This window comes from Bos javanicus, chromosome 8 (genome assembly GCF_032452875.1).
Source record: "Bos javanicus breed banteng chromosome 8, ARS-OSU_banteng_1.0, whole genome shotgun sequence".
Classification (NCBI taxonomy): Eukaryota; Metazoa; Chordata; class Mammalia; order Artiodactyla; family Bovidae; genus Bos; species Bos javanicus.
This window is the reverse complement of record NC_083875.1, coordinates 97,262,403-97,280,175: the sequence shown is the minus strand read 5'-3', so window position 1 is coordinate 97,280,175 and position 17,773 is coordinate 97,262,403. Positions and strand designations below refer to the sequence as shown.

General features: G+C 42.3%; 1 protein-coding gene across 10 annotated transcripts in view; it reads right to left on the bottom strand.

Moving 5' to 3' along the window:
- ZNF462 (zinc finger protein 462) overlaps window positions 1-17,773 on the bottom strand; it is a 157,502-nt gene that overhangs the window by 133,899 nt on the left and 5,830 nt on the right. The gene's annotated exons all lie outside the window — the stretch shown is intronic.

The window sequence follows — 17,773 nt, the reverse complement described above, 5'->3', positions numbered from 1 at the left end:
AACATTTGCTTTCTGAGCAACGAAGAGAACAGCAGTCGCCTCCACCACCACCCAAATATCCAGCACTCAGCACATGAGACCCACAGATTCTTCACATTCTGAAGCTGTTAAAACAAACACTGTGTCTGGTGCAAAGTTTGCTCAGCAGCCCCCGGGGTTGTGTGGGCTCCCTTATCCATCTAAATGAACCAACCAAGGCTGCTGAGTCCAGGTAAAATGAAAAAAAAAAAAAAATTCAAAGGAGTCTCAGACTTAGACTGGATTCCAACCAAATTTCAGACCAAAAGATGGACTAATCCCTTGCTGGCCATACAGAAACAGAAATAAGAACACAAGAATAAAATCAACTGTCCTTAGGCACATCAAATCACATCTTCCCTTTAAGCAATAACTTTTCTCAGGGTACCTGAATGTCAAACTTCGCCTCGCATGCATAGGAAATAACTAAGGACACAGATGCAGGGCTTCTGTATGAGGTACCCTGGGAAAATGCAACTCCTGAGAATAGACTGGGATGCAATAGGAGGATTAAAATCAGAATCCGAAAATAAGACCATGAAGAGAAGTCTTTTCATTTTCTGTTCATACACTCTTCTGCCTTCACTGGGCCAACATTCACAGGGTCTCTGCTTCAGAAAGGCTTTGACTTTCCTGCTATTATCCTAGTCTTGCTTTAACACATACTTTATATTAGAATGCGTTCCAGGAAGCATATGGCAATAGAACTAGGTCAACCATTAACCAAATAACAGGAAACTGCTCTGCAGCGCACACCCTTCAAAAGCTTGCTTAATGAGCTGGCTCTTCAGAATATGTCCTTCAGTGAGGTTGGAACTAACAGGATCCAAGGGTTTCTCTAATAGTGCAAGGTCACCTCATACCTAGAAGGCTTCTGCACATCCTAGACTTTCAGTGGTTTAAACATTCTACTGAAATGTTCAGGAATCAAAGACAAAGGTGAGGAAACATGTTTTCTGAACCTGCTTGACCATCTTCAAGGGGCATGTCTACTATCCTGGTTCCCCTGATTCATTCTTCCAATTCTGTTAAACAATAGGAAACACTGCATGCTCATCTTTTCTCCCTATAACTTTTCTATATTCCTTGAGCTTCCATGAAATATATGCCACGATCCACTTAGGCTTGACAAGCCAAATAAAGTCTTGGGAAAATATATATCTTCTTTTTTCATATAAAACAACAAATGAATTTCCTCTAGAACCACTGGCCTTGAATCATTGAGTACTCCCGAGTTTGAACGTTTCCTCTCCAATGTTTCAGGCTCAACTCTAAGAAATCTAACTTTACAATGGCCTGCAGAGTCATTTAGGATCCTACCAGTAAACCGTCATGCTCAAATTAGCAGCCTTCAGAAACTACCAACAATCAAACTCTCTTTGGCTTCTTTGACCTAGACTGCAATCTACACATTCTTACTTCCAAAACATATTTAATACAGATCGTAGAGTTGGGCAGTTTCCCTTGATTAAGCATGTATATTAATTCTCATTTTTCAATTAAAATGTCAGTGCCAAATCTCCATTTAAAAAAACTCTACTTACTAAAATTGAATGCTGGATGTCTAGGAGGTTTTCAGTAGCCACCACGGCTTAAAAGCAACTAAGAGAAAATGATTGTTTTCAGAAAGCTAGATGTGTTTGGGGAACAAGACATTTAGGAGCAATACAACCTTTTGAAAACTCAGCCCATACTCACTGATTATATCTGGCCAGGCACTCTGCAAGGCACTGACATACAGAGATGAAACCCTGCAACAGCCCTTCTGCAGCTTCTGGCTGGTTCCATTCAGTAACTGACCATGAGACAAACCAGTGGTTGGCCTTCCGAATTGATACAGCTAAATTTTAACTAAGTAAGGTCTTTTCCCTGGGAAACAGTCAACAAGGCTTCCCTGAGCACCAACCTAAGGAATGACACTCTAGGCTGGAGACCAAAGAAAAGAAGCCCGTAAGAGTCACGCATGTTGGGCCATCTTTTGAATTCTGGATACCCAAATCTCTCCCATCAGTGCTCTTCTTAGGAAACGTCAGGTTTCTCTTTTCAGGGACTCAGTCAAAACGAAAACACCAGAACTTCATCGAAGGAATTTAATAAATAATCTATTACATAGAATGTTCAAGATAGTGCAAACAGAGGTTAAGGTTACTTTTCTTCCCCTTTACCAGATTTTGGAGTCCTGTTTCACTGAGGAGCACCCTGGCTCTTAAAAAATCACCATGTAATAAAAGATACTGCTTGGCTCCTAAAGCCAAGAAGCTAAATGTTTATCAGTCCCACCAGGACAAGCTTCAAGGAGCCCCTTCACAGGGATCTCATGTGGATTCAAGTGTGTTCTGACTCCTTATCAAACAGTCACTGTTCAACAGTGCCCTACCTACAATCAGGGTTCTATAGAGACTTGAGGGTGGGTGAAGAGGGAATTAGTATTTTTTATGTGCCCACAATGTATCAGGCTGTGCAGAGGCTGACACTGGTGATCTTATTTATTCCCCACAAAAAGCTTACAAAGTGAGTTTTTCTTTCTAGATCAGGAAGCTGAGGATCAGAGATTAAATCATTCACTCAAGGTCACACAGCTACTCACTGGCTCTGTGGCCTAAGTTCTTCCCACTACATATCATGGCCCTCACTGCCAAGGTCTTCGGGGGCCTCCAAACACTGATAGCAAAGGGTTCCCTTCTGCTGGATCTCTGCATTAGAGTCAGATGTTCCTTCCCAGTATGAGAGCACACTGCTCCCAACACAATCTCCAGGACCCTTCAAAGAGGGTCCAGTGTTTCTCAAAGTGCCCAAACACTGATGATGGAACAAGGTCAGGCCAGTTCCTAAGATATGAAGCAAGATGAACTCAGCAGGTCCTCCTGCCAATTGCCCTCGTCCTTACTCATCTGCTGGAGCATGCCAAGGCCTGCCAGGAATGACGCAGACGAGGGTCACCATGGGTGATCCTATATCCTTCCAGACTGCTACAAAATAAAAGCTCGGTGCTGCAATAGGCTGGCTCCTTAAAAACCCACCAGCATCATTTCACAGGGTTCAAACCTCTGAGAGAAATTCTTTGCATCCGTCAACCTCAGCATTCAACCCGGGGGGTACAGAAGTCAAGCAGCGGTCTAAAGGTAAAAGGTCTAGGAATCTATGGACCTAAACCATGTTGGAAGTCCAAGTCCTTATACTGCTTGCTGGCTATTCTTTAATTCACAAAGGAGTTGCAATGTACAATTTTCCCTTACACTGAAGTTCTAACTATAAACACACTGAAATAGAAAACTATAGATGAGTATCATAGTTATGAAAGGCCTAGCTTCTGCCATTAATAAAAATGTGCCCCAACAACCACTCTTTCTACTCTACCAGCCCCACAAAACTGACCCCAGAAAGGCGGGTTTGGTGAAATTTAGAGCTACTTAACATAAATAAACATGAAACCCACACTTGGGTTAGGAGGTGTGGCTAATTTTAGGTGACTGCTCCATGTATCTGATGAAGCTTTCTGACTGGTTTAATGCAACCCTCGAGCCTACATCTAAGCAACTCCACCTCAGTATTTATTTTCTCCACAGGGGAAAACAAGTGGTAAGGTGGCTGAAAGAAGGAATTCATTTCTGACTGTGAGGTCTTCCCAGGCAAACTGTCGGGTCTGCTCCAGCCCCAAGGCTGCCGAGCGCTACATCAGGAGTTGACACCCAAGAGGGCTGCAGCATTTAGGAACAGCTGATGAGAGGCAGGTCTCACAGGGCTTCTGCTGATCTGCATCTGGGAGTATTCATTCAAGAGAGGCTGTGAGATCCTTCTGAGAAGCAGGCAGCAGAAACTGAGAGGGCTCTTGGTGATCAAGTGCAACTCCACTGGTCCCATTCCTAGGAACGGGAGCTTGGAATACTCTATACTTCAATACTCTATACTCCCTTCATACAGAAGGGAGTCCCAGGTATGAGAAGCGAGTTCAGCTGATATGAGAATCCACTTTTCAAAGTGTCAGTGACTTCACCCCCTCTCTCTCTCCTTTAACACAGCTGCGAAGTCCACTGAGTGTCCAGCCAAGTGTACTTGTGCATTTCGTGCCCTCTCAAGCCCATGAGAGGACCCCGTTCCAGCCTGGTGGCTTGCTGTACTTGCTCATCAGCTTTCAGGTTTCACAAGGGAAAACAATCTCCCCCTCGAACTGTAGAAGCTTTCTTTTCCAGAAGAACTAGACAACCCTGATGGCTCTCTCCAGTTACATAGCAATTATGTAATTGCCGAGCTTCTGCAAAATCATTCTGGAGCCATTCTGCAGCCTTCTCCTGACTACAGCTGCAGGACAATGCTCCGAGATGACTGCAGCCTTTGAACGGATGGCCGGTCTCAAAGCTGAGCACAAAGGGATGTACAATGGGATTCCATCTCAAGTGCAAAGATGCTCTGGCCTCATGAAGCCCTTTCTCTTCCTCCCGGGCTGTGTGGCGAACTCCTGCCTCTGTCCGCCCTACATGTGTGCAGAATGTGCTTCACTCCATTTATGCTGACAGATTCCAAAAGAGGCAGAAAATCAGCTGAAGTTGTGCCATGGACCATACACAAGGTAGTCATTTAACACATCATAGGAAAGCTCCAGAAGAGGACAAGATGCAAAGGGGAGGTGGAGGGGTGGGAAGCATCTCTCTAGGCTTCCTGCACTGGCATGAAATGAGTGCTTCCCTTCCTTCTGCCAGCTCCAATCCTTCATGTTGACATTACACATCCTGTACTGTAGATCCACCCCCATGCTGCCGCTTGCCCAGCTGAATTATCTCCTGCGTCACAGCGGTGGTAACAGAACTGCTGGCTCGGCAGACTTGAAAGCACCATTTCAATGCTTTATGCATTCAGCAACTGGACATATTACCAGTGCATTGGTCAGGGCTGCTTTGTGGCCCTCTCAGCAGCCATGCAATACTCAACCTAACCCTTCTGCTAACCAGATGGTCTGTTTGCCTCTTGAGACCAAACCATTCAACTTTACTTTATTAAATTCTACCAAAATGTGGGGACAGTTTACAGCAGTGTGTCTAGTTCATCTCCAACAGGGTTGCTAAGATGAAAATGACCTAAAAATAACTGGAAACTCGACTTCACACCAACAGAGAACAAGATATTTTGGAGTAAATATTTAAATGATCTGCCAGATTCCGCACCCCAGCAGCATTAACGACAAGGTTAGCAAATTATATTGTAAATACATACACACAAAGATTCAGAAATACACGCATCTAAATAGGAATCCAGCCTCCAGCCAAGGGTTCACCACCCTCTGGCGCAGTTAAATGTGGTTAAGGACAGCTATCTCCACCATAATCACTCCAATTACCAAAACAAAGGAGCTAACACAACTGGTTAAGAGATTGCACCTCCCCTGGGTTTGACCACCTAGGCACTCTTGCAGGCATGCCAGGTACTCCCAGGGCCCTCAGTAAATGGTTGATGAATGAATAGAGATGAATGGGCACATAGTTCTTAAATATAACAGCATCAATAAAACACATTTTATGAGAGTGAAGACACTAAATTCTTTCCAGCTCTATCATCATCCCACAACTACTAACTAGGAGCGCAAAGCCAGGCAGCGGATAAATGGCAAGAAGCAAGCCATCTGTGCCAGAGGCAGTGGATGGCCAGTAATTGATCACTGCAAATGAACTGCAGAGGTGGCTGGCCGTCCACTGAGTACCTGGCAGGGTGCTGGGTATTTTACATACATTATGCCTCTGAGCCTTCACCAGAGAGGGAATTCCACTCTAAAGATAAACTAGAGGCCGGGAGCAAATGAGGAACCTGACCCAAGTGAAGTCGATCACTTTTCTACAACTTGGTTGTCACAGATGAGTAAGGATCTTACAACTTAGAAAGAACTGGCACAGATGAAGGCGGCAAACCGCAACCCCCGCCCCCATCCCCGCCCGCCCTCCAAACTATCCCTGCCTGAGGTCTCCAGGAAAATGGAAAGATCTTTCCAGTCCCAGAGCTTTTCTGCCAGCCCAGGAAGGCCTAGTTACAACCCCTCCTGTGTCTTCCAGCATTTCTTACTTTCCTGAGGGCATTCCACATTATTGTAACCAAAGATTACACCCACAGAGTTACCGCTACTTCTTTAATTTGGGGGTCCACCCTTTGAGACCAAAAAGCTCTCATTTGAGATCATCCTAAAGATCTGAACACCAGTAAATAAAGCAATCAATGGTCACTTTTTTTTCCTCCTCCTCAAAAGTCTCTGCACACAATTTTAAAGCAGCAACTATAATTTTTTTTAAAGAATTAAACATTTCTTTATGTCTCTGTAAATGTTCAAAATGTAAAACTAAATACATAAGGCTCCATGGGTAATCTGCTTTGAAAGGTGAAGAATCACAAATGGCTTACCCAAGAACCACTTACATGTTCTCCATCTCTGCCACCATCACCACCACACTGCCACCAAAGAGCCACCAATGAATGTTCTTGTGACTTGGAGCAGACCAGGTTAGCTAAGTCTTGTTAGGCCCTACCAACACCCTTCCACATTTTGAAATATCATCTACCCTGAAGGCACTCTAAAATTAGCCTCCTTACCCTTGAGATCTCTAAGCATCTGATATTACAGGACATAAGTAAGACGAAGTGGACATGGACTATTAAAATAAACATTTGCAGAGAGGACCAAAGCAAGGCCACAGGATAGCCCTCCAGCCGGCTCAGAGCTACCTACCCGAGTGAAGCCATACAGAAGCAATCAACATTTATAAAAGACAGCACGGCCCAGTATTCTCATTGAACAAATATGGTATTCTTAGATCATTTTTGCCAGAATGATGCCAAACAGGAGGAATGACACCTTTCTCCTAAAAAGCTCGAAGAAGTTCACATTGATTAAAAATTGTTCCCACAACTCTGCAGGGAATATTTCTGTAAGGTGAGACAGTAAGTACACTTTTCCAAGAGGACGTGGCGTCACCCTCGAGTGGTTGACAGAATCCCTACTGAGCACATGGGCACATGCGGAGTGTGGCGGGGTCCACAGCCAGCCAGACCAGAGGGTCACAACCTGGAAAAGTCTACCTGTGAATGGACCACAGCAACGAGGACCACTCATCACGTAAGACAGAAATGGTGCAAAGTTAATCCAAACATGGAGTCTAAGACCAAGAGCAAAACAATTCACACCTGAAAAATCCCTCAGAGCACACCTCGACCTCAGTTTCTCTATCCATGAGGAAGACACTATCGTTTTCCTAGGGCCCATTATGAACGAGAATCCTTACACACATGATACTTTTTAGCCCTTATGTCAGTTCTACAGATTCATAATGTTATTCCCATTTTACTGGATAGGCAATCGCGGGAACAGAGAGGTTAAGTGATTATATTCAAGGTCACACAGCTAGGAAGGAACATAGACAAATTTTATCCTGCAATTGTGCAAGATTCAAAGAGTATGTTCCACCCACTACACACTTTTCATAAGATGCCAGCACAAAGAACTGCATGTTCACACAGAAAACCTGAGAAATCTGCATTCCTGATGCTTCAGCAAAAAATAAGCACCTCATCCCAAAAAGAATATCCTATCTATGTAAAATATATTTACATATTTACACATATTTATGTATTAATACACACATACACCCCCATATACCCACAGACATGGTAGCCAAGTTCCTAGTTGTTCTTCAGACAGTTCAATGCAATGAAGTTCAGCCATAGTGTGCAAATTTTAATTGCATGACTTCCCCATAAAACTGCATGTCGGAAAGGGAAGGCTGCCAAGTGACAATCTGGCCCAGTGATTCACAGTGTCACACTGACATACCCACTTCAGATACAGGTTGCTGTTTGTATTTCCTAGAAATCATTGACTTCATATAAGAGGTAACAGTAAAGGATGTCCCCTAGCAATGACATGTTCTTTTTCTCTTGGAATACACTGGCAGCAAATGTCATGAATTTGCAAACAAGGAGGGGGAGGATCCTATAAAGTTAAAAGCCCTTGCTCTATACTCCTCAGACTTTCATGATCATGTGGCTAAGGCAGCATCTTAAACACAGATAACTCTCTTTTTCACTTTAAGACTATGCCCTATAAAATAAAAGATCTATTCAAATGAATCACTTCCAATCTACTGAAAAGGTATCATGGCCTGAGGGGAAAATCTAGCCAGATTTTTATTTTTTTATGCTTCAAGATTCCCATGCGCTGATTTATTAATGTTTTTCAGCCATGTGTGACTCTTAAAAACTGAAGAGTTTATTTTTCTGTAGACATCAGTTCAAGCCATATAATGTATGCATGGGACACAGACAGCTGATGTTGCCACCAACTTCTTTACTAAAGTAGGGGAAAAGAGGATGGGAAGTTGGCAAGAAGGGAAAAAGGACCAGGAGGAAAATACTGGAAACATCCGAAATTCACCCTTCAGAAGCTGCTTCAGAGAAGACTGCTAACACTTACCTGAGCTGGGGTCAATTTTGATAATTGTAGTTGACGTCTAGAAACGGGGTTATGAATATAATTATCATGAAGCAGCAACTGGGCAATCACAACCTAATTAAGCTCACTGACTAGATTATCTTGTTTTTCCCCTAATAATCACATAACATTTAACACTTGCTCATTTTAGGACCTATGGGTGATGTTCATTCACTATTAACAAGCAACAGCCACTGGTCAGAGAGACTGAATGAGGGATTCAAACATGAGAAGCAACCAAGGGGTGGGGACGAAATTCAGGGGCAGCTGAAATCTGTTCTTCAACTCCACTTCGCTGCTCAGCACACCCAAAATTACCGAGAGGCAAGACCATGGGAGAAGATGGAAAAAACGATGGGAACTTCACACCAGTGGAAGGATGCAGGTCTGTTCTCTCAAGCATGTGCTATTTTATGTGATCTATACAACGTGCTTTTTCACATTATAATGCAATCTGTGTTGAGATGAGTGATTTTTGCCTTTTTTTTTTTTTTTCAGGATAATAGAAGATTTCTCCACCAGCCCTAAATACATAAACTTTATACATTTACCTCCTCAAACACATTCTAAAGCTCCCTCTCCTCCCTAGATCTTGGGTATTCTCAAATTCAATGTCCTGTTCCCAAGTGGATGTTATTGCACCGATAAAGAGACCTTGACTCAATTTACTTACACTTTCTGCAATGCTCCTGAGGGTAGCCTAGGGAGATGACTCTTTAGAGAATTAAGAGGAAGATTAAAGAAATATTTGAAGGTCTGGTCCTTGAAACAGGCTGGTGTGAGGGAGCATCTTAGATGTCTAGGCACTATGGTGAAGGCTGAAGAGAGTCTTGGTGGTTCTTACGTTAGAAATTCCACCCAAAGAATCCCATGCTTTGGTACAGGTCAATTTTACTCTCTTTAACTATGTGATCTGTTGGGTTCTCGTTTGGGGTTTTTTGTTGTTGTTGTTTTTGAGCCTTTTTCCCATTACAAGCTTTTAATCTAAGAAAATAATGGTTCTGATAAGTTTGGTAGATAATGATACAGATGACAGGTTAAAAACGAATGGCTCTGTGACTCCTCTGGGACACTTTATAAACAGGACACATGCTTCTCCTCCTAGCCAGGTTTTGGGTCGGAGTCTGTCTAAGGACAGAGGATCACCTGAAAAGATCCACGGCAAAGTTAAAAAGGTTTTAGAAAACCAACACGAGTTGCCTGGAGGTTAAAGAGTCTACTCAGCAATTAACGCCCAACTGTCTGTCCTACAGAAAAGCTACCGTCCTAGATATCTGAGGGATTTTTGGACCTGCTCCATGGCCCTTAGTACAGCTTGTTACTCTATTAAGGGCATTTGTGGTCATCCCTGAACAACAGCTTCCTTACTGTACTGTGATGTTTCAGGGAGAGGCAAATAAAACCCAAACACCCATCATGTCTCCAGGATCTAAACAGAGCACATGGTGATCACTAAAGGCTTGAAGGATACTAGCGCCCATGCTTTGAAGAGTACTGGCATTATTTTCCTAAAATCACTCTTAGACAGTGGAACTAATTTTCAAATACGTCTGTGTGGCTTTTGAAAAACATTTCTTGTGCTTCCAGTACACAGAGCCAACATAGGGCACTGAGACTTTCAAAGGGGGCCCTCACAAGGAAAAAAACCATCATCTCTTCCTAAAAAAAAAAGTCACACAGCATTATCTTTCTGCTTGTAACAGGGAGGGGCACCTTTTAAACAGCCAGGTGTATAATTACATTATAATACTGAGTTCAATACAGTACAATTTTTAAATATTTATTCTCTAAATTTCCACCCACATGGTCTCTTGGGATTTTTGTGTGTTCCCCCCACCCCCACCATCTCCTCTGTAACTCAGAAGAACAAAGAGAGGGCACTCTAGTTAAACACACTTTGTCAAGCTATAACAATAAGTTATATCTCTCATATCAACTAATATATTACAATTAATTTTCCATTAAGCTCAGATTTCCTTCCAGAACACCAGGATATACTCCTGGCATAAGCAACTGTAAGAGATAAACCATCAGGAACATAAGCTATTAGCATACTAAGTAATAACCAAGGCCAGTTCCCAGCAGCTGAGAGTCAGGAGGTGGTCCCCCTGTGTGTGCATCCTGGCTCCCCCTATCTCCATGAAACTTGCGTAAATTACTTTACTTCCCCAAACCTCAGCCTTCTCTACCATTCGAACAGCTCCTGGTTCACATTCAATGTTAAACAAATGTTACCTTGTATTAAATATTAACTGTGAGCATTTTGTTAACAGTTTATGTGATATTCCCACTCTACAGAGAAGTTGGCTGAAATTTTTGATGAAGCAATCATATTTAATCTCCTTTTGCAAGGTCTTCTTCTTGCCCAGCATCAGAAGGGACAATATTCAGTTGACAGCAGAAGGGGGAGAAATTTGTTTTTTTTTTTTTTCCAATGGAAGTATAGTATTGTATTAACTTCTGCTTTAGAGCAAAGTGACTCAGTTGTACACACATTTGCTTTCTTTTTTTATATTCTTTTCCATTATGTTTTCTCCCAGGAGATTGGGTATAGCTCCCCATGCTATATAGGACCTCATTGTTTATCCATTCTAAATAGAATAGTTTGCATCTGCTAACTCCTGACTGCCGTCCACCTCCGCTTCTTCCTTCCCCCTACCCACCCCCCACCCCCGCCGGCCCAGAAGTTCTTGTAGCTGAACTCTGACATTCAAATGAAAATGGTCTCTTCCATCCAGACCCCTTCCCCAGTTATCATTATGAAATACTAATTAACAGTCTTCAGAGAAGACCATTTAAGATAGAAGAGAAAAATTTCTGGGTGATAAGTACTTTATTATAGAAATCTTTACATAATCTCTAGCTGGTATCTACATTTTGGCCATCTTCAGCCTATAACTCAGTGTTCAATTTTTACCCCACAGTAGGACCCCCAGATCGGGTACAGTCTGGGTTGGGTGATCTGATGCTCGGCTGCAAACTTACTGGTCATGACACAGAGGATGATGTAATTAAGGATTAGAATAGCTGAACATTCTGGACCATGGTGGCCTTATTTTGGACATTAAAATACCAGGATTGGATTGACAGACCAGCCTGTGATGCCTGGCTCCAGCAAACAGCTTAATCCCAAGCTGGACACAGGTAGTCATCATGCTCCATGCCTTTGGCCTCTGAAATAAGCACTTCTTTGTTCCTCACTTCTTACACCCAGAATGCAGGTAGAGAAGCTCTATGGATAACCTTAGCGTGGACTATCACATGTTCTGCCCATTAATAATGCAGCTACTTTCTGCTGTGCTCTATTCTCGACTTCACTCCTTTTCCAGGAAAATCTCCACCAACATCTACTTAACCAGCTCCATCAACCTTTCATCTGTCCTTTACCAGCAATGCCGTATTTTTAACCCCAAAGTCATAAATTGTCTCCCAAGACCAGTTCTATTTTTTTACAATAAGGACTGACCACGGAATGTGGATCTGAGCCCTGGTCTTCATATTTCACGTGCAATAGGTACCAAATTACAAGGTCTTTTTCCACTTGCTTTATTGTTTTCTTAAAAGCAATGCCCTTCTTCCTGCAGGCTCTTCCCAGTGGACAGCCCTCTCTCCCCTGACTTGTCAATCATTCTCCCACCTCTCTTCTTCTTCTCCTCCTCTTATCCAAGCACTCTCTCCTCCCCAGCAAATTTCCACCACGTAATTACGGCAATGCTTTAGCCTACTTTTCTGTTAGCTTAACAACCCTGTCTATTTTCTACTTGTGCTGATGCCACTGTTTGCTTTTCTGACGGGCTAATCCGTGTATCCTTTCAAGGCCTAACTTCCCCTAGCATGAAAGCAGCTGGAGTTCTGATTCACAGGTGCTTTCCAAAGCTTTTCATTAGCAAGAGAAATGAGATGGTTTAGAAACCCATTTCTTAATCTGCAGGTGAGTATGGGAACCTTTGTGCAGCAAACATCTTTCAAGTATCCCACATTGTGCCACCGCACAATTATTGTCTGACTAATAAGTACAACGTTAGAGGCACATCTGTCATGTTAAAAAGGGAGAATGTTCCCTCTGAGAAGATCACCACCACCCCCTCCCCCACCCAGCCTCTGGTATTTCCCAGTTCAAGAGAAAAGCGCTCAGCTGATGGGGAGCAAAACTGAAGACTTTCCCAGTCTTGAACCTAAACAGGGAAGAGAAGAATTCCAAAATACGAAGGCTTTAGCTCGTGTTCTGGTTCAACTGGCCAGACGAGGGCTTAGGGAGCGAGTTTGGCCTTCCCCAGCTGGGCTCTGTGGCAGCTAAGCCTCTCCACAGATCCTGGGCTTAATTGCTTCTGACACAGTTGTCTCGCCTGGGCTTCCAGCTCCTTTTGTGTTCAAACCAATCTCAACCCAAAGGTAAGTCTTGGCCTCCTCATCTTAGACAAATGCTTCATTTCCCACTAAGGGATCCTAAAACATTTTCGTCAGGACCCATGGGTTTGCTAGAGGAATGTTCCTCATCTTTTCTTGCACGGTCTTGGTGAAAAACCTACTAGAAAGCCTGGCAAGTCACTTTTTGAATTAAGCCTTCAAAGTTTTGGTTTTTTTTTTTTTTGGACAAATAAGTACTCTCCCTCCCCTCATCTTCCTGTTACCCTCTGGAGTAGGCTCTGCTCTCTGAATCAAGTTGGAGGGGATAAGCTGTGGTCAGACCCGACAGAAGTGCTTTTTTAATATTCAGAAGCAACATGCAGTGAACTACACAAGCAAATACATGAAAGCAAGGAAATCAATACCAAAATACCCATGATGTGGCACAAAAAGAAACCTTCTCTCCAAGAATAACCCAAGAAGAAAGAAACCGTCTCCAGCTAGGAATTGGGCAAGAATGCTTTGAAGACACCAAGTCATCTGCTCACCAGAATTAAAAAGCACAATGCTTTTGCAGGTGAACCATACGACGAACCTCTCACCCCAAACTACTCTACCTCTTGTCCTTCCAAGCCCTGAAAAATCCAGCCTGGTGTTGGAGCCACACATCCCAAGGCTACAAATCCTAGGCGTGGGTCAACTGATAAGGACAGGATCCCTTAGAAAGTAGACACATTTGACAACAGCATTTCAGAGCAGAAAACGTAAATCCAGATTCCCAGTGTGTGCAGTTTTCCGATACAAAGTTCAAGGGGTCAAAAGATTCCAAAGAGCTTCCTAATAAACTGTCAATGCAACCTAATTCATAAAAATGCCTTTTCCCCTCACTTGGAAACTTCTCCTCTTTTTATAAATCCCAGAGACAGTTCCCCTTAGAATTATCTTCTCTCCAATCCACCCCCCCCAACCCCGCCCCCCAGGCCCCGCCAACCCAACCCCACACTTTTTTTCTTCCTTCAGTACTGGCATGCAAACCATGCTGTTTTAACTTCTTTCCTGTTCTCCCAGTTCTTCTGGAACATTTTATTTTCGACAGTCAACTCATCTGGAGGAGTGCCACACTGAGGTCCAACTGTTTATAGCGTTAACTGTGTTTCTGCCAGAAGTCCACATACAGCCCTACCTTCTCCAGACTGCCTCCTGGATTAAGAATTTATGCTTTCGTTTGGAAGAAGCTTAGAAAACGTGGAAACTTCCAAACATCCCTCTTCTTCTTTACAAAGTTACTCTCACTTGTCCAAGTGGAATGGGGAATGGAAACCCACGGTCACCCTTTAAGCACTATCCCATCCCTCTCTCGTGGTTAAATGTGGCACGTGCCTTTCAAACAGCATTTTAAGGAAGACGTCGTGTCTACTGGGGCACAGGAAATAGCTAGTCAAAGGTCTGCAGGAGAGAACTGGATCTCGACAAGATACATGTAGGACACATTTTTAGATGCGTCTGGAAAACTGGGAAGCCACCAGTCATCACTAAAGACCAGACTTCACTCTCGGCCATTCATCAGTATTACAAAATGGCATATCTGCAAGCCAGTTGAAATCTGTACCAGGTTGCAAAACAGATCCTCAGAGTCCAATTGTGGGCACTTCGGGAAGTTGCAATAGACCCAGACAAACTTCCAAAGAAAGGGCATTTGAAAAGGACTCCCCATCCCTGGATGACAGAAGCACAGGGAGGAGGACAATCAGAAGAAAGACACAGCTTCAAACCCAAGAGCTACAAGTCCCATGAACAAAACAGGCCTCTGGAGCGTATTACTCTTGTGAATGACCACGCTCGGCCTCAGGCTCCCCAACGTGCTAGACCAACTAAAAAAAAAAAAAAATCAATACTCCTGCCCCGCTAGCATATGGTTTCAGAGTTTCTGAGACAGCCTTGCACTCTGGAGAGGAGAGCTGGTGTTTCACAAACTGCTACACTCACAGGCAGTGGAAAGGGCACTGGGGCGGGAGTCAGCAGACCTGAGTTCTAGGCCTGGCTTTGTTACAAATGAACTTTCTGACCTGTGCAAGGTCTCTGTGCCAGTTTCCTCCTCCTTACAATGCAGGGGGAGGGGCAGAGGTGAAGGAGAAGATCTCTCTAAGGCACAAAGCAACTCAATGAGAAGTTCTGACTTCATATTCATTGTTTAGGGTGTTATCAAGCAGTCAGCTTTGACATGATTTTTAGTGTTAATTTCTACTTGGGAAATAATGCATTTGTCCACCAGCCCCAAAATCTCAGTTTAATCCCCATGTTCTCCAGCCTTCTTTTATCTTACAATAAATGCCTCTTTTCCTTTCTTTTTTTAAGCAACCTTCCCCAAACTAAGACTTGTGCTATTAAAAGAGCTTAGAACTTCCCATTTCCTTGCTAGCGCTAAAATTAAACTGTCCATTCCTTAGGGTCCAACATAACATCTGCCAGATGTCTTGGCATATCACACAAGAAGAGGAATTTTCTTCTAACATTATCTACTTTCCTCTCTGTTTTCTCATAATCAATTAACAGGTCACCAACACCCACCTAATGTTTCTCTCAAAGCCACCAACTTCCTAAGTATGTGAACTTCACAAGATACTGGCTTACACACACACACACACACACTCATGGATAATGACTTTTTTTTTCAGTTCACGAGATTTTAGTAATAGACACTGGAAATATTTCCCTCCTTAGTTTCCATATACCAACCATCCAATCATCCACCCATGTCAGATCCTTTGTAATTTGAGTTCATTATTATTTCCTAATTTATGAGTATGGCGTTGAGAAATAGCTTGTTTCCTAGCCATCAACTCGAAACACTCAATGCAGCTTTGTCAATGTTCTGTCCCAAGAGGCAGTGAACTGTAAGACTGATAAAGGCACATACCAAAGAAGATAAGTAAGGTTACCTTAATCAAGAAATCTCAACACTAGGAAGAATCCAAGACAGACTAGACCTTATTAAACTCCATCACACAGAAAACAGGACTCTTTCCCAAGGCAACTTTACCATTCTTTCCTTTCAGGAAAACTACAAGTACTTTAAAATCCACTAGTAGAGTTGGACTTCTTTTTCCCCTATTGTCTTACAGAAGACTCATTAGAAAAAAAGAATATGTGTATATGTATATTATATTACCATATATATATGTGTGTATATATATATAATGTTTTCATCTAAAAGTTATCTCCAATTCCAAAGATTAAGGAGAAAAACCAAGTCCTGGGAGAATGTGATCAATGAATTAGGCAGACATAAATCGAATATGAGAAAAATTATGGAATCCGAAGACCCAGCAAGAGTATTTTTTATGGCAGGGTACATCACAGTTCACACAGTCTCCAGAATGATTTCTCTCTGTGATTATATCAGAGCAAATTAGGTAAAAGCTTGCCTACCAAGCCTCATCAACTTGGTGTCTCAAAACAAAAAGGATCTCTGAGTTTTGACATCAAATGAGAAGGTTCCATTGGACACTTTCTTTATTTCTCTCATGGTGGTTTATCCAAAGTAATTGTCCCATTTCGAATGCACATATCTAGAAAAAAGCAAGAAACCATGTCTTGAATATAATGGTGCTTCTCTTGGTGATGAGCATCGGAGATGGATGAGTCTTAGGTTGGAACACATTCGCAAACTCCAAAATGCCTCTTAGATACCTAATTTCCGCACCCACCCCCCGCCCCCGAAAAGCTTAGCTCTAAGGTTGTCTACATACAAAAACACCAAAATATTTGGTTGCAAAGTAAAAAATATGAGTCAAACTGCTAGACTGGCAACCAGTCTGTCAGATTCCTCCCCCCACTGAGAGAAGTAATTAACTGGTTGTCCTGGTATCACCACCAACAACAAAGATATCATAGAAGTTTGCTTCAAGATCAACAAATAATTTATTTATGTTTACATAATCATATATGGTTAATTAGGTGCAAAATTATCTGGTAATTACTTCCCCAAATAACTCTTTTTATCCCATCGCATTTGAACTTCTGAGTTTGAACACGTAGCATGCATATATATACATATATACATTAGCAAATTTAAATATAACATTGATGACATTCTACTTAAGAGCAAAAGTTATGGTATCAGAAATAACATTCAAAAATGAGTAATTAAAGGTACGATTGCAAGTAAGATTTTTTTTAAGTGCTCTTGGAGAGCCCTAGGTTATTAATAAAGAAGCAGAGTTCTGAAGAGTATTTTTAAATAAGTATACACATCAACTGAGAATCCTGAAAACCATACATCTAGGTCTGCAAAAGCGGGGTTTTACTTCATTGACCATGGACAATTATCAGCTAAAGAACCATGTATTTCTTCTCTCCTTTCACACCTCTCAAAAGAACAATAACCCTCAATTAATGACACAACAGTTTGGTTCGAAAAATGTGATGTTGTCTTATACAGCACGGTGCATTTACTGAATGACACTGCTCCCAGTTACTCAACAGAATATAATTACATCTGGAATCTAAAACCACCTCAATCTGTACAGAAATACTGTAGACATAAAGAACTTTATATACACACACAAATCTGACATATAATGAGAAAGCAAAGCCAGAAAAAAGCTGGTATAAGTCGCTCACCAATGTGTTCCTTATTTCTGTTGAAGCTGGTACCTTTCTATATTCCTTCTTAATTGAAAACAAGGTCCAATCAGCCTCTTTCCAATAAATTAACTGGTTCTGAATCTCCTCCATTCCACTGTGGAGCATTTCTCACCTATCTTCAAGAGTCCATCTAATATTCTTCCAACATCTTCCCTCATCCTCAAGATGGCTACCTTACCTAATGGAAAAGCAACATCTTCATGGTTGGCTTTTATAAATTCCTCAAGCATTTCAGGATTTAGTTCTTTACTGGGATTGATTACATACATTCTCCAGAACTAATCCGTGAAGAACTCC